Here is an 18,707-nt window from a genome sequence, read left to right as displayed (position 1 = left end):
CTGTCCACATCCACTTGGTACAATGCCCAATTTACACCTACCTCCTCGAGTACGTCCCCCAACTCACACTGCAGCAGCATGCAGGGAAAAAAAAAGATGATGCGAACGCATATGGGTTTTGCTGTAATGCCCTGCTGTTATCATTGCGAAACATGAATTAAAAAGACACGCAAGATGCAATGGCAGGTTGGAAAAAAGGTGACAGAGCTACAGCAGCAGCAGAGTGGAAACATGGGGTGTGTGTGAGTGTGAGTGTGTGTGTGTGGGGGGGGGTTACACACTGCAGCAGTAGAGGCAGCATGTAAATGTTTAGGTGAAAGATAATATAGTAAAATACCCGTGTAAAAGTCACTTTTACACAGGTATTGTGCCTTATTGCTATAAAAATGACTCTACCTAAAATGCTTTGGTTGTTCACACTAAACTTAACCACAAAGCTGTAATGGCAGTGTTTATGTGCGTACTGGTGTTTCAAAACAGCCGTCCTGTCATTCCTGGTGTCACTTTCACACAAGGACAATTGGACGCTGTTACATCCCCACTACTGGATCAGTGCAATCAACTTATTCCTCATTCTGTTTCCATGTTTTACTTTATACAGTGGCGTGATACTCCTGTGCTGAAGGCCCTGTGTAAACAGAATAATCCAGATTGTGAGACGTGTCTCTCGACAGAATCATTGTCACATTCAGTAGGGACTAAGCAGTTAGCATCACCATGGCAACCTGTAACTGCAACTCAGTTGACTGATGATTGGGGCTGATTTGACTGATGTTTGGCGTTGAACTCATTGGGTTCATTCAACCCAAGAAACTATGAAAATGTCTACAGACATAACCACCCTCACTGTTTTTTGTATCAAAATGAACAGATTTTTTTTTTGGATATATCTACACGTGAGTATGCTGTGCTGAACACAATGATTTCAATATATTGTTTGTGGGGAAACAGCAAGTTACAGTGGTTTTTCTGGTCACTGGGATGGTCATGGAGTCTTATTGTATTATAAATCTTGTGGGAACAGTGAATATTGTGACTTTGAGGATGAGCGTAACCTCCCCTCCCAGTCTGATACTACCCTCACTAGCCTCTCAACATTACAAAAAAGCTTGAACCATGTTAAATGTTTCAAAGAAATAAGGAGTCAATCTATTCAGATCTGAATCCTACTGTTATGGATTTTACAATGAATAATGTTCCACCCCTCCACATATATATATAAACACATAATGCAGTTATTGTTCGTTGCAAATTGATGAAAACATGTATTGCATGAATCCTAACAGCAGAGGACATTTAAAGTAACATCCTTACAAGAGATGACATTACAAAACACGTGTTTAAAAAGACTTGTGATATCAATTCAGTTGTGGCAGAAAGTGTGTGGGAGGGGTGCATTTTCTTGTGCTGACCTCAGAGTTTGCTGACACAAGCCCAGAGGGTGAATACCAAGTGTTCTTGCTGCAGGCAAACCCATTTCCAAAACCCATTTCAAGCCCCCTCTACCCCTGACTTCCTCCCTTTGCCTCTCCAGGTAACACAAAAGGAAGTGGGGTTTAGCCTCCAAGGCACAACCTGCTCAAACAGCTGCATATTGACCACAGTGATGATGTTCTAAGGGTCGGATTCGCCATTTTAAAGAGCGGCAGTGTAACAGTGAAACACAGCACCAGCCACAGGTAACACCTTAATGCAGAGTCTTGTACTGTGACGTTGCATCAGGGATGTTTTCTGCAAGGTGGGGATGTGAAAGTGGCTGAGAGCTGGGGGGACATCAGGAGCTCCCTCCAGGGTTCAGGCTGCAGTTTTAGCTTTGCCTGAGGCAGAGTCGTTGGGCTGAGAGGATGCACTCGAGCAGCCGAGTGAAATAAATCACTGGATATTGGCTTTGGCTTTACAGACATGGCCGGGGCTGAAAACAAGCATGCTTGTCTGAAAAGGTCAATGGTGCAAATGCTGTGGCTGGGGGGATGGGGGGGTGGGGGGCTGACATGTTTCAGAAGTCTGCACAACTTGTCCTCCTACAACTCTGAAGACCAACGTATCAAACGGCTGTGGATGCATCGCAATTTAGTAGCGCTGTGTGATGGGACCGTGCGCGTGTGTGAGTGCAGATCAATAAGCATGTGTGTGTGTGAGATTTAATCCCAATGGTGTGGGTGTAAAATAGAGTTTGAGAGGAATTACAGCATTTTTTTTCCATAAAAGCGAGCCAAGCCATATCACCATCTTCTTGCTGTCATTATAATGAAGCGGTGCAGAAAATACCTAACAGGAAAGTAAATTACAGCACTCCCTCAGAGACACTATGGAGCAAAGAAAGTGAAGTTTCAGTTTAGTATAGTCCACAGGAAGAAACCACAAATCCACAGTAAAGCCGGATCAAGTGGCTTCGCCTGAATTATTCCTCAAATTCGTTCTTCTCTGAGGGTGAAACCTTTCTTCCAGTCACAACCAAGTTACAAAATTAGAAGTGGCTTTAATATCCTGAAGGCCAAATGATCAACTCTTTACACCTGACCAGTAGTTGCTGTAGGCCAACAGACAGGATGTTTTAATAAACGGAAAAGTAGTGAAGCTTTGAATTACCTTGACAAAACTGACCAGGGAGCAGGAATACTGTATGTCTGGATGGGAGAGCAGTCCACTTTAGGACTTGAGAATGTTTTGAGAGTTCTCAACCTCCCAGAGATCAACGTTTTTTTTTTTTCCCTCACCTGATTGGAGAGCAAGCCATGATGTATTCTGTGGATACATACAGATGATTATGTGAATCACATCAAAATATGCTGTGACACAAGCAAAAAAAAAAAAAAATCACATGCAGCTGAATAGAGGATAAGATGGGAGAGGATAGGAGGATTCAAAAAAGTGCAATAGGCAAAAAAGGAACAGGGAAGGAGATGAAGATGACCCAGGACCTTGCAACTATCTGCTTTGCATCTCAATCACGCTCCTACATGAATATCAAAGCTGAACTCTTGATGGACAACCAAGACTAAACAAGAGAGAGACAGGGAGAGATCGCAGAGGTAATGATGAGGCAGGAGAGTACAGGAAAACTGCAAATGCACCTTTTTTCAAAGATCAAGGGAAGGGGAGATGAGCAACCCTCTGACTGCTTCACCACATCCATTTAAATGTGAATGATAAAGCTACCGAGCACTCTGTGTGCCTGAGAGACGGCACATGCAAAAAAACGTTTGATGTATTGCATGTTCTATTAATGATGTCTGTGTTCATTATGAAAACAGGATGTATCTTAAACATCATAACAAAACATTGTCTCAGTGTGCCCTGGCTGCTCTTTGTTTAAACCTATTTTTATGCATTTTTCCTGAAAAAAAACCCCCAAAACAAACAAACAGAGCAGGCCTCCTCCTTTCGTGCCAAGCCTTTTGTTTTATGTACACCTTCCGTACAAAAGCATCATTCCCATCCTGGTAGGCACTGCTGGATTAATTAACATTGCTGCCTTGCACTAAGGCCTCTCAGTGGTATAGCTGATCAACTACTGGAGTGAGTTCTCCATTGCGTCTCGAGCGAGAGGTTTTAAAGATGAACTCAAGATCTCAGCAGTGACCACAAGCTTATTATCCTCTTGACTACTGCCACCTCATTATTTTTTGTTACAGAGTAAAAGTCCACATTGAATCTAAGCGACAACTCCTTGGGGAACCTATTTAGACGAGCACATCTTAAGTTAAATATCAGTGACGGAACGTCGGAATTCATATAGAGATGAAAATCCACTTACACCAGTAATGACAGCATTAAATTAGTGATGGTAAGAGAGAAATGTCATTTCAGTTCCCTTTTCCTCTGCAGTCCTTGCATGCCCCATCATCTCTTTAATAGTAATATCAGCCTCATCTTTCTTTTTTGAAAAGGGTGAATAAAAGCCAGAGCAGAGGGCCAGTAAATTCTCATAGATGAAATTTGAATTTGCTCTCCCCTTCCTTATTCTTCTCTGCTAATTAACATTAACTTCCTGTCCCTTTTCTTCCTATTTCTATCTCACAGTCTGGCCGTGGGACACAAAAGGACACCATAAAAAGTACAGAGTCTTCGCACCAGTGGGCTCGAAGATCATATCGAGACGCACCATAAAGAAAGGCAGCAGGCTGTTCTTCTCGTAGCACCGCAGCCCAATGCAATTATCAGACAGTGGAGATAATAGAACTCATAGGGAGGTGTAATGGCTATTAGATTTGCACCTCCTCATCATCATCCCAGCCGAGCAACTGGGAAGAAAAAAGCATTACCATAAAGCACGATGTGTATGTGCAGTATATATCATAGCGCAAACACTTTTTTCTTCAAAACAAGTATTACTTTGCTTTTTTAACACACGGCTGCTATATAGAATAGCTCACCGTGCTGCACAAAAAACACCCAAGAAACTCATCTGTCTCTCCCTCTCTAATCCATGCACTGTAGCTCCAGTGATATAATCACCTCGTTGGAATACATAGGCTCCCAGTGTGGTCGGCTGATAAATTTTGAAAAATAAATTGTCCAGTATGGAGAGATGCTGTGGAGCACATATCTGACCTTGGAGCAATGTACCGAATTAACAAATTCTTACAGTGGGTTTATTGTTCAGCTTGTGTTCATTATTTGCTCGTTTGCAACACAGCGTATTAACTGTAATGAGCAAAACCGAAGAAAAGCTATTTGTCTGAGCATAAATCATAATCCCTCCTTTATCTGGGGGGGGGGGGGTTATGATTTATGGTTTCTCCAGTTTTTCCATGTGATGGAAATAAGGCAGACAAACAGCAACTACATCCAACCCAATTTATTTATAATCTTTAAATATGTAAATTTCTGGTTACGTATCTCTTCCATTACAAAAAGGAATTTATATTACTTACAAAACACTACATGATGCATTTGTGCCTTTGAAAGTCTGATCACCCCACACAGCATCTTCTCATTTCTGATTTGGTGCATGAACTGAGGTGAAAATGTTATCATGAAAAATACATTAATAATACACAGAAATGATGCAGTTTAACGGGGCAGGGATGGTGATAGACTTCTCAATGTCTAGAGAAGTAGAACATGTAAAACAAGGTGTGAAATACCGGTCTTTAAATTCATCAAAAACTGGCATGTGTTGAGACATGTTTACAGTCTCGACTGTGTTTTCCTTGATTTCTGTTTGGTTAATGAAAAGAAAACATACAGCCCAACCTGCATCACCTCCATCCAAATCATCTTTGACACCAGCTGCATATCACTCTAGCGCTGGGTGTCATGTGAAGTGAACCACATAAAGACTTTCCGCTTTGAATGACAGCGAGTAGTATGTGTGTCCCCCTGACGAGTTCCCTCCAGAAATGAAGTAGGCTGTTTAAGTAAAGGTCAGTGTCATGTCTGATTAACAGGACAGAAATTAATCATTTTTGTCACTGATTATGTCACTGAGGTTTATAAATTACTCCATTTCTACATTAGATGGTCTAAAACTCAGTCCATCCATCCATCCTTTTTCTTCCGTTTATTCTGTTCAAGGTCATGGGGGGCTGGAGCCTATCCCTGCGGCTTTTGGGAAGGACGCAGGGTTCACCCTGGACAGGTCACCAGTCCATCACAGGGCCATCACATGTAGACAGACAACCATTCACACTCACAGTCACACCTACAGTCAATTTAGAGTATCAATCAGCCTCGTCCTCTCTTGATGTCTTTGGACGGTGGGAGGAAGCTGGAGTACCAGAGAGAACCCACGCAGGGAGAACATGGAGACTCCACACAGAAACATCTTGTGCCTGAGCCAGGACTCGACCCTGTACCCTTCTTGCTGTGAGGCGACAGTGCTGACCACCGCACCACCGTACCGCCTGGTCTAAAGGCAAAGGCAAATTTATTTGTATAGCACCATTCATACACAGGGCAATTCATAGCGCTGGTCTAAAACTCAAAGATGAATTTTTCTCACAAAAAGAGAACAAAAACATTCCATGTATATGAGGTAGAAACCAACAAATGTTTGACCTTCTTGCTTGTTGGCCTTCCATTTTATTTTGACTGACTAATCAATTATACCATGAATTGGATAGCTTATGGAAATATTAAACTGGAGGGTCAAAATAAAGTGCATTTGAGTGAACGCTCATTTTTCTTTATGTAACTGAGCATTTTTATTAAAGCATCCAGAGCCCAAACAGCAACAAGACACCCCGATTTATTTTTTTTTATAAAAATAATTGATATCAAGTTTCCCTGGAGAGGTCTGTGGTTATAAGTAGCCACATCGAAGGGCTGTTGCTCTGTCTGTACATTTATGAAAATATGTGTGGCTCGATAAGAAACAACCTGACTTGTATCCCCCTCTGGGAAATAAAAAACTTGGTGTTGCAGGTAATGAGGCCTGATGAATCACGTCACACTCCGAAGGCCTGCCCCTACATCTGAGAGTGTGGAGGAGCTGCAGCTGTATGGCTTATGAAAATCCATCTCGACTTATTGCCTGCTCATGTCTTAGCTGCAGAAACTGGATTACACAAGGCAGCTAATGACACAAGGACCTGGTTAAAACAGGTGCCTATTGTGTGTTGTGGGCTCAGGATACACAACCTTTAAAAAGATCCCACTGATAAAGCTTATGCATCCCCACTGCGGTTCTGGCATATAGACACACAAACACATTATCGTGTTTGTGTATCATTTTGTTTGCTCAGGTTGACTGAGAAACCTGTTTATCTTGGCTAAGAGACAGACAATTCCATGTAAAGCACATCATGAACACCATTATTGGGACAAATGAGGACACTTTTAGACTGCAGAAATATCATTACCTGCTCAAACACAACGTGATTAGCAACAAAAGCATTCAATGAAGAGGAATACAAGCGCCTTTTTCAAAACTGTAATTTCCCATTTATACCCACTCATCAGCTGCCAGACTGCAATACACAGAAAAGAGATACATGACATTGGCTCCAATCCACATCTGTTAATTAGTCAACCTCTAAATGCTCCATTCCTTTTCAACAACCTTGTTTTGCAGCTACTGGATTAGCTGTTTAATTGCCGATTATGGTGTCTTTGCTGAGGAGGAGGGACTCATATTTCCCCCAAGTGTATTGACTGAAGTGCTATTGATGTGAGCGCTGGGTGTGAGTGCTGGATCACATTTTCACTACTTGACACTTAATAGTTCCAGCATGTACAGATAATGATGACACCCATGTGCACCATGCTATCTGACACAGGTTTGCCTCTACTCTCTCCTGTACTAGTGCAGAAAGCATTCCAACATCATAACAAATGTCAAGTCTCCATCTTGTGTTGAGTGCAGCGCAGGTGTCATTGCTAGTCTAATTTTCCCACTCAGTGCACAGTGTTACTGCACTTTCACCAATCTTTCTGCCCATGGATATTTGATATCAAAAAGATGTGGTGAGATTGTTTGTTGATGTGTTCCTACCTTAAAGGCTTGCCACGTGTTTTGCACCATTGACCAAAAAAAAAAAAAGTTTACGTCTCTAATTTGGTATATTTCCTGCAATACAAATGGTGCAATGTTCATGAAGTAAGATGTAGCAACAGAGGCAGACAGAACACACACATTCTAGTGGATTCCTTCCGCTCACATGGATGCTCTCCATGCTTTCAGGTCTGCAGTGATCCCCTCACAGCACACGAGGAGTACACCTCACCATTAAGAGAGACACGGTACACATTTACACATGATGGCATTGATTTATTATTCAAATCTTGCCATGTCGGGAGCTTTCCAAATGATTTATTGTATTTTGTACTCAAGTATTGTTCAACTATTTACATTAAAGATGAGAGAGGCTGCTATCAGTGGTTGTAACCTATTCAAGTGCGCAGTAACATCTCAGCATGCAGCAAATGCTGAGCTACATTTAACATGCAAAAGCTGTAGTTATAAACCTGCCAGGACAGAGGAGCTTCTCCAAGGAATAGATAGATCATATGGAAGGACCAGCAAAAAAAAATTGTTTCCCCATCAGAAAAACTGCTTTGTTCTCAACAGATACACCACCTAAATGGCATCATGCTGAGGCGCAGGCTCTTAAAGGTGATGACACTTATTTGTTACACACAACACATGCCTGTGATTAATTTACAAGCAAATAATTACCTCTTTGCAACTCGAAACACAATTCAGGAACACATTATTCATCATGACTGGATTAGCTCCATTTGTCTTTACCTGTTGGAAGCGTCCAAGAAATTATGTAAGAAATTTCCTTAATAACTTAGAAATTCTGGTATTGATTTACATTTTCGGGCTGCATGGTGGTGCAGTGGTCAGCACTGTGGCCTCACAGCAAGAAGGTTCCAGGTTCAAGTCCCGGCTCGGGCACGGGATCTTTCTGTGTGGAGTTTGCGTGTTCTCCCTGTGTCTGCGTGGGTTCTCTCCGGGTACTCCGGCTTCCTCCCACCATCCAAAGACATGCAATTTGGGGACTAGGCTGATTGATACTCTAAATTGACCGTAGGTGTGAATGTGAGTGTGAATGGTTGTTCGTCTCTCTATGTTGGCCCTGCGATGGACTGGCGACCTGTCCAGGGTGAACCCCGCCTCTCGCCCGTTGACGCTGGGATAGGCTCCAGCCCCCCCGCGACCCTTAATGTGTAGGAATAAGCGGAAGATGACGATGGATGGATTTACATTTTCACAGATTTTTCTGTTGGATTAACAATCTTAATCTATCCACTTTTAATGTGGTTTCTGATGAGTGAGATATGGACGCATGCAATTTTGGTACATGTTAAATGCTCAGTTTCAAATTTAAGCAAATGTTTTTCATGAATGCTGAGGATCAAAGGAGGCAAATCAAGTCAAGGAACTGATTTGGCACCTACATTTCATTTCAAATCATTGCACAGAGGACTGTATGAATCTCTCCACGAAAGTTAACGTGTTTGCTTTCAGAAATCCATACCTGGAACAAAATGAAATGTGCTGGTATTTCCATTCAATTCAAAGAATTTTGTTTTTCTGTTAGGGACTTCACATGTGGAGGAGCAGCAACAACAACAACACACATAAAACATACACACTTACACCCCCCCCCCCCCCCACACACACACACACACACACACACACACCACATCAATAGCCCACATTAAACATGTTGTAGGTAAAAAGCAAGCTAAGGCCTACAAATAAAGAGTAAATCCATAATGGTGGAGCAATAAATACTAAAGGAAGTTCAAATGGGGTTCAACCATTCAATAGTCCTTTCTATTTCCATCATAGAATCAGGTGGCTAAACTTTTTGGAAATATTCAGCCATTGATTTCAGAAACATTAGAATATTCTTTGCCTAACTGCTCAGAGGCTCTGAGGTGATTAAAGATAAAATCCTCTGGGCTTGGAGACACAAATGTATTTATTTTACAAATGCATTACCATAAACCTCTACAAAAAGTCATTAATTTCTTTTCCAATCGTACATGTGTCACAGTACTCCGAGTATGCATTTTGCTGGTAGCATAGCAATTAATTGGCTCGGTAATTTGGGGATTTACCTGTAGAAAACCAAGCATATCATTTCCTGATACACTACAAACTGTGGTTAGCGTTAAATTGGCTCTCTTGGGATTAAAACCCAGGATCTGTGTAAACTCTTTTGTACCAACCAAGCAAATACTCAGAGATTAAGTTTTTGTAAGTTTGTTCCAAAAACATTGCTACCCTGAACATAATACCCAAATGAGCACAGGTGTCTGTGTGCATCGCACACTGTTACTGAACAAAATATTTCAAGCGAGTACCAGTTTCCATCGTGTTCAAACAGGGTTTCAGAACTATTGCATGTATCATTTCTGTGACTGTTCCACTATGTATAAATTAAATTTCCATCTAAAACTTTACTCAAGAAAGAATATGCACAATAAAATGATCTAAGGGTGACGACATCCTGTAATCCCTGATGGAATTTTAATACAAATGATAAAACCTTTACGTCATCTTAGTCATCAACTTGTCTCTTCACGTTATTTCTCATCTTCTTCCAGGCTCACCGCTATTTTACTATCGGCCACCGAGCAGGTTTTAGATTCAGTGCTCATGGGCACTTTAATGGACGACGTTAAGGAAGCAGCTTGTTTCATATTCAATTCCTCTACCCAGATCTTGCCAGCTGCTTGGACAGCCAATCTTCTACTTACTGGCCCACTTTTCTATCCTCTAATGCCCCCTGGTCATGTCTGGCACAGACAGGAGAGCCAACAGGAAGTAGGCAGCATGCTTTATGTATTCCTGGCAGTGATAGCGATATAATAAATATTTGTTTCCCTCAGCTAATGATGGACACAAGCATGCTTGGAGCTCCTTCCTAGGTTTAAACATAAATCTATGTAAACTCATACACACACACACACACACACACACACACACACACACACACTCGTGCATTCTGAGTAGTAAAAGTGCTGAGAGTACTGGAGGCTTTGTCATCCTGGATTATGCCATTCTTTACTTTTAGCAAGAGAAACATAATATGCTCATATCATGCCTGCGGTGACCCCATGCAATATTGATGTGAGAGAACAGAAGGAGGGAATAGTATCAGTAATAATACCAATGGAGTTTCTTCCCTCTGACAGGCAAGGGCAGGTTGATGATAAAGTGGACTCACTAGGAGCTGCCATGTTTGCCAGTGTTCCTTTCTGCCTCATTACCCAAACGCTTCATTAAGATCTATTTAACTGCAAAAAATGACACCTTTTTGGTATCCCACATTTTGATACACGACACTAATGAGCAAGCAGTTCCACTTCAACTTAAAGACAGTAATCAGTAATCGTGAAAGCAGTAATCATACCAGGGGTCCAAACTGTGATGGCGCATAGTAATAGCTGTTTACTGCTGCTCTCTTCACTCCTGCTAAATGCATGAGGACTTCTCTCTTCTAAAAATTTTACCCGCTGTTCAGGTCGGAGTGCAGCGACCTGTGGCACTCCGAAGGAGAGCTCTCGGGCCATGCACACATGTAATCATGCAAATGAATGCACACATCTTGTGGATTCACACTCTCATGCTAAAGACCTTACCAAACATGCACGCTATAGGGACGGTAATGTTTTCAGTACACAGACCTGGGACTCCCATACTCAGTATGTTTTATATCTTGTAATATCAGTTATTCCATATCGATTTACATCTTTTATATACTAGATTTTATCGCACTAAAACCTGCAACTTGCTCCATTTATTAAAGAGCCCTGCTTTTCAGGGCGTGCCCAATATGTCACAACAGAAACAGGAAAGTACACAAAATGAGTTTGGATTTCCATCCATCCATTTTCTACCGCTTATCCTGTTCAGGGTCAAGGGGGGATGGAGCCTATCCCAGCAGCCTTCGCGTTAAAGGCGGGGTTCACCCTGGACAGGTCACCAGTTCATCACAGGACCAACACAAACAGACAACCATTCACACTCACAATCAAGCCTACGGTCAATTTAGAGTATCAATCAGCCTCGTCCCCTCTAGATGTCTTTGGACTGTTGGAGGAACCCGGAGTACCCCGAGAGAACCCACGCTGGCACGGGGAGAACATGGAGACCCCATTCTCAAACCCGGAACTTTCATGCTGTGAGGCGACAGTGCTAACCACTGCACCACCGTGCCGCCTCAGTTTGGATTTCCATACATGAATAAAGACTGTTTTGGGCTCTGGGCCCAACTGTAAGTATGATGTGTGTATCAAGAAAACACTTTCATACATTGTGAACACAAGAGATCACACGTCAAATACACTGGAAATCTATTGCAACCTGCAGGTTTTGGGTTCTTATCGCTTAAAATTATAGTGCAAGGTATATTTACTAAAAAAAAAGTATTGAACTTATATTGATACATACACATTCCACATTTTTTTGGAAGAAAACCAAAAATATAATTGGTGGCTCAATGTATGTTGTCTGCATAAACATTTTAGTCGCAATAATTTTCTGCAAGTTAGAAAAACAAACAACTCACATTTTTATCACCATAGCAGCAAAAAGTTATTCCCCAGAGGCCATGTGTTTTTTTAAGTTGCCAGTCTATACATCCAGTTCTCTTTGATGGGATTTCTCTTGAATGCCTTGAGGTAATGACTTTAAATTTGGCTCAAACATCCACTGGGGAGACAAACCAATAAAATGTCAGTGGTCAAACGTCAAGGTCACTGTGACAGGCAGACATTACTGAGGCTACAAGCATAATGAAGCAGTTTCCATTTAACCTTTCACTTTATATTTTCCTGTTTGAGTTTCACAGCACCTCCTGTTGCACTTTTATTCTTCTCTTTCAACCAGTGAGGGTCCCTGGTTAATGCTAAAGAAGTCAGATAAATGCACCCCAATAGACAACCAAATATCCAGTAAGGGGGGGCCCATTGCAGCATGTCATGGGGATTTAGTTTTCTCCAAAACGCAGGGCCAGTGAGAGTGACACCCCCCACTATTACTGAGTAAAGAGAATCAGACTCCAAGGTCTCATGAGTAAAGGGAACCTCTTGTCAGATCCAGTGTATTGTTTAGGTGATTTACCTGGCTGTTGTAACTCTAATACACCTTCCTCGTTCCGTAAACTGTAGCCTCAATACTTGCCAGCCCAGCTGTTTGGTTCTTGGATAAGCATGCGCATAAAATCAGTGACAGAATTGGGGTGCAGCGGCAGTATTTCTACTGATTTGCTACCTCAGCCTAGCACATCCATTTTAACTGACATTAGGACAAAAATTACTTTCCCATATTAAAAGAGAAATGCTGCAGTGACCTCAGGTGTCACATTACGTACTGTAAATGCCCTTCATGGCAATATAGACAAAAATGTATTTTCAGTCACCAAAAACACAAACTTAACTCTGAAGCATATGTTGCAAACTCAGAAAAAGTCAGTTGGAGTTTCTCAAGTTAGCAAATTCAATCTCAGAAACTGACAAATTTTTGATGATGCCATGCAGCCTAAAGAAATAAAAAGAATGTGAATTTTGCTCTTGGGACGTTTTCACCACAAAGTTGCAGGTCAGCATCTCTGTGCGCAGCAGAGGCCCTCGAATCTGGAATATGGGGCTTTTCTAAAAGCAGTATGTTTGCATGCACACACGCTTAATCCTGAAAAGAGCCATAAATTAGATGGGACACCATGAATCTGCTGCCTGTACAATTCTGCAGTACGCACGCATGCAAACACACACACACACACACACACACACACACAACTGGGCTCATGATTTCTGGTGCTTTTCAATTCTACCCCCGCTGCATGTATACATAGTGTATAAAAATCCACAATTTCTTAAAAATGAAAGTATACATGCATTGTTTTATCCCTTCAATTTAACAACAGGAGCAAGGAGTTACAAACAGCCGTGAAGCTTTGCTTCTTTTTTGCAAGATTAAAATTGCATCATGCAGAAAAAAAAAAAACATCTGCATAGGAGTCATCTATTTGCTGTAATATAATTAGGCTAGATTCATAAGAAACATTTTCAATCATTTTTTAAATCAAAATCTAACAATTTTACAGATGGGTCTTTAAAACATTACAGGACACTGATTATGTGCTTGTCATTAGTCTACATGTGTTGAACACAAGGCCTCTATCTACTTGATTCCTATCCTATGCAAGGGAGATTCCAGATGAAAAAGGAAAAAAAAAAAAAGCATTCACATACCACAAAAAGAATTAGACATCTATAAAAGACTAATCAACAAATAAAAATGTTGATGTTATTCAAAAAGATCTTTGGATATTTCAGACAATGTTTGTTCTACTTCGAAGAAATAGGAGTAAATCTATTCTTCTAACTTGTCTTTGCTCATTATTGAGTGGAAGATGAATGAGATGCCAATATTCCCAATGCTGCATTTTCACAAGCCTGCAATGCTGAAACTTTATCAAAATGCTGCAAACAAATACTATAAAGAATGGATGAGCTGTTGCCGTCAGGCTTCGGAGGGAGATGGATGATAACAAGGACACACAGAGGTTGTTTGAGCCTTGAGTGACATGTCTTTTTTTCCATAAGGAAGCAATCCAAGGCATCTTTTATTAATTCTGTCGACAACTGTTGAGTGACTGAGTCAGACTAACTGGGGCAGCGAAGACACGTGAGTGCAGGTGCTGCACACGCATCAAAACCAGATCATCATATGGCTTCTGAGCACATATTCCACAAAGAGCATCAAAACTATGCAAAATAGGGACTTGTAACACAGGGGGTGCTTTGTTCTCAGTCTTATCCGTGAATGTTGCATTGCCTTCTTTCTCACCTTTTCTCTTTCAATGTTCTGTAGACAGACAGTATCTTTGAAAGGAATGTTTTGTTGTACTTAATCTGAAAAATGTCCTTAGTTTTATGCACAAAACAAACAATGTGTTGGTGATAGACATATCAGCACAAATGAGGCAAGTCACTTGAACGTATGTTTGATCGTGTGAATTCATGTTACGCTAAATTTGGTCTCAAACTCCCAAGCTGTTCCTTATTCATTTACTCAGACAGCCAATTGAGTTCCAGGCAAACGTGTGTATTGGCATTATAGGGCAAAAAAAAAAAAAAAAGAAATTCTGATTTTTTTTTGTTGACAGATTTGCACTTGTTATACCACTAGAATGATGATGAGTTGTTGCCAGTGGAAGAGTAGCCTCCTGTGTGCCGAGGTCTTGGTGCAGCATAGAAAAATACATTTCCTGTAAAAATGGTGACCAGATACCTGAGCCAACTGAAGTAGCAGGATTTTGTTTCAGAGCTAAGCAATGAAATGCTATTGAACCAGTGCATAAACCTGCATACTGGCCAATAATGATTCTGCATATACTGTATAGCCAATACTGTGTGACACCACAACAGAAATACTGTTAATTGATAAATATATAATTGATAAATGATAAGTACTATATGCCATATTATTGAATGGTTTGTCTAGTTAAATTCTTGGACTAAAACTTGTTTAAAACTTGATTACATATAGCAATTATTTCTATCAGCTAAGCTGAAGCTCTGTATTGTGATTTATTTCTCAGCTATAATTCTATAATACCTGCAGACCTAAAATACTACATTCTGACCCAATGTCCCTCCAAGTTCCTACAAGAAAAGAAAATTAATTGAGCCACAAGTTACGCATTTTCAGCATCCAACTCCACCCTGATGGCAACCCTCTAAAGGCCTAATTACAAAATCACCTCAACAGCAACGTAAGCACCAGAACAGAAAAGATGCAGTAGGGCCCTGGGAGTACTATACGTACAAGCTCTTTCAACACATCTATTATATCCAAATGTGCTTTTTTGTATGGTGAAGTTAAGCAGTTTGTTTGTCTAATCTGAAACAAGAACACAGCCACTTCTTCATTATTGTTCCCTAGTGTTCCCCATTGAAGCAAAGAAAAACACTAAAAGCCAAAAGGAAGTTGACAGTGTATTTTTAAAGTAGAGGTTGTACCCATGAGACAAGGTAAAAAAAAAAAAAAAAAAAGTGTTTTGCAACAAGAAAACACAGCATCCCACCGGGACATGGTGACGTGACAATCGCTTTTTTCCCCCCACTGTCATCCCCAGACGACAGAGCTCAAGATGACAGGGAGTGGATCTTGTTCTCTGTGAAGTCAAAAGAAGAGCTTTTTGACCTGTCTGTCGCTACCTACCCAAGAGTCATATTATATAACACCTTCCTAACAAACGCTACATCAGGCAATCCCTGGAAACGGCGCCGTTACCTACCTGCTGTTGTAATTATCAGATCCAACTTTAAATGTCAAACCCATTTATCACATTCCAGCCATTTATCTGTGAATGAATTCAAAAAGGTGTTAATGAACTAGGGAAGAATAAAATAAACCAAGTGTAATGTACCAAAGCAAATGTAACAGGTTTCCAATAAAAAAAAAAAGTACAAAAATGATGGAGAGAGAAAAATGAGATGAACAAACAAATCAGCCCTGCCAGTATAAGATTCCAGTTGGTAATTTCAGCAGAATCTAAACCATACATTCTGTGTTTGTGCAGTGCAGCGGAGCGAACGCCGAGCTTTACACACAGTGTGCATGCAGGGACGACCTTAGAGAGCTCCAAATACCCTGCTTCTCATTCTGCTAGCACACTGCTGGTCTCCCTCAGTGTATCAATCCCCACCTCTTTCATCCTTCCGTCTGTTCCCACTGGCAGCATGGCACCACCAACCCACAGCCAAACACACAATCCACCGCTGGCACACGTTAAGGTTCTTATATTCACTGCCCCTCCACTTTCTCTTCCCTTCCCACTCCAAAGCCCTGCACAGCAATCCCTTGCCTCTGATCTCAACCAAAGTGTTTATAATTGATTCTTTAAGGGATACGTTATCTGCCTCCGTTTTCTTTCTCTAACTCCCTAACCCCCCCCCCCCCGCCTCCCCACTGCATATCTCCCGTGCCAAATTCATTATTAAGAATCATTTTTGTAAGGGTATGCGCAGTGACAGGGTCACATGGAATAAATGGATCCCGCCATGCTCTGGCATTGCCTTAATCCATGTTTTCACCTTTTGTCCGCTGCCCTCACACATCAGGAGCCCGTCTTGTCAAAACAAAACATTTATTCTGTAAATATAATGGCACCAAAGAAGCTGGGTGAGTGGCATATTTCAACATGTGTGTGTGAGCATGAGAGACACAAGACATGCATGGTTTCCCAAAAGCCATGTGACAGAAACTTTAATCCTGATGTTTGGTAGCAGCCACTTCTGGCAATATAAAAGTTTTAGACTCATCAGAACTAGACGCAGTGCCAAATTTGTATTTGCATCAAGAGATGAAATAGCCGAACATTTTATTCATGCATCAGTGCTGGACTATCTTGACTGCACTCTTAGGGGTTTGATGTATTGTCCATCTGATCATCTTCAAATGCTGCACTGCACTCAGCTGTGACCCCTGCTGAGTCCAAGTTTGAAGTCAGATGTGTTTTGCAGTTTTCTCAATACTGTTCATCCAACTAAAAGTATTCTGAAATGGCATTACATAGCTTTGATATTTGGATCCATCTGAGAAGAGCAATGTTGCAGCAGCTGCACTAGAAAACAGAGAAAAATGGAGTCTGGAGTTCAGACTGGATTAATGGCAGTGGCAGTACAGTATCAAATATCTGAATCATCATCTTGGCAGGTTAAAAAACACATTGATAAATCATTAATACCTCACAACTCAATTTCGAGTTTGATTGTCAGATGATGAGTTAAAAATGAGAGTGCCAGCAAAAGCCACTGACCTCATTCGACTCAAAGATTCTTCTTATTAGATATGCATCCATTACTCAGCAACAACTTGATTGATCCATGTCTTTCAGCTCAACAGTAACAGCAAACTGAGTGATTTATCTTCCAGAGGGAAGAGTGGTGGGAATTCACCAGCTCTAAAAAGAAACAGCAAAACAGTCATTGACTCGGACCAACTGGATGTGGCAGTAATAGCAATGATTAAACACGTGTGACCTGTGTCAAATATAATTGAGCTTGAATGAGAGGTAAACGCATCTTTTGAGTTCTGATAATAAAAAAAAAGCAGCTATCATTCAAGATCATAATCTTCAAGCTTTAGTGCATTTGATACAGAGTTAAAACCGAAATGTCATTTTCAGAGTAAAAGAAAAGACTACATTGTATATAATTTCAGCACACACAGTATATGAAAATTACATTTGAGCAGAGTAAAGAAAACTGCATTGGGACATTAGTGTCTAAAAATCTGGTTTGAAGTCCCCGCATCTGCATGGACATTCCTCTCCACTTCTAGGATTTTGCCATTTAAATTATACGGAGCAGCATTTACTTGATGCACATTTCTTAGCAAATATAGAAATTTGAAATGGTCTGTCAAACATCAGATAACTACAATTTCAATATCTATATCAGCCAAATATCAAAAGTTATTTAACATCATGATCATGTGAAGGGCGGTAGTTCCTGGTTCCCTCATTTTGTCTCTTTGAGTGAGGGCAAATGACATAAACTCACTTTTTTTAGACCCCAATTTTTAAGAAACTAAATTAGAAGTCTCTGGCCAGAGGCTGAGAGAAGCATCAGCTACACACATCTGCACAGTCACCACAAGTGTGTGAGCCACAACAGGTCAGTCGCACAGCCATCACACATGGGCAGAGGAGCACAGGTGACCGTGTGACAAAAATTAAACTGCCAGCAAGCCGTAGCACTCTAGCTGGACTCTGAGCTTCTCAATTATATAAAAATGTATCAATAATTAATTGCCATTACTCAGAATGTTGGCCCATCCAACATGCAGATCAAACACAGAGCCTGCAAGTATCAGGAGTGCGTGCACAAGTTATACTGCAGCCAATGTAAAACCAGTAAACCACTTTGACCCTGCACCATGCCACACTAAAACACTGCCCTCATGAGCACAGACAATTTCAGGCAAAAAGTATGGACTGAAACCCTGTGTGTTCTTGTCCAGCTCTGACTGCTGACGCTGCAGTAAAATTCTGCTGGCAAGGGAACACATTATACATTAAAACTAACAATTCTTTTAATTTGCAAATGTACACAGAGTATTATTCAAATTAGATTTTTTTTTTTTGTATTCCAAATTTATGTCATATCGATTTAAATGTGGTCTGTAGAAAGGCTTTTCTGAAATTCATCACATCATTAGACTCTGGGGGTCAATGAAAAGGATTGAATGGTTCAATGGAACGGTCACGATAATTACACAGGAGTCAGGG

The 18,707-nt window shown here is 40.9% G+C and overlaps 1 protein-coding gene and 1 long non-coding RNA gene across 3 annotated transcripts in view; one reads left to right on the top strand and one right to left on the bottom strand.

Moving 5' to 3' along the window:
• Positions 1–18,707, bottom strand: part of asic1b (acid-sensing (proton-gated) ion channel 1b) — a 153,626-nt gene that overhangs the window by 117,830 nt on the left and 17,089 nt on the right. The gene's annotated exons all lie outside the window — the stretch shown is intronic.
• LOC147268377 (uncharacterized) lies at positions 760–5,489 on the top strand. Its single transcript, XR_015112315.1, has 3 exons — positions 760–896; positions 1,535–1,679; positions 4,024–5,489. It is a non-coding gene; the product is annotated as an uncharacterized LOC147268377 (long non-coding RNA).

This window comes from Aulostomus chinensis, chromosome 3 (assembly GCF_037954235.1).
Source record: "Aulostomus chinensis isolate RoL2024-O1b breed Wild chromosome 3, RoL_Achi_v1.0, whole genome shotgun sequence".
NCBI classification, from domain to species: domain Eukaryota; kingdom Metazoa; phylum Chordata; class Actinopteri; order Syngnathiformes; family Aulostomidae; genus Aulostomus; species Aulostomus chinensis.
The sequence above is the reverse complement of the archived record's forward strand: the minus strand, read 5'-3'. Positions and strand labels throughout refer to the sequence as shown.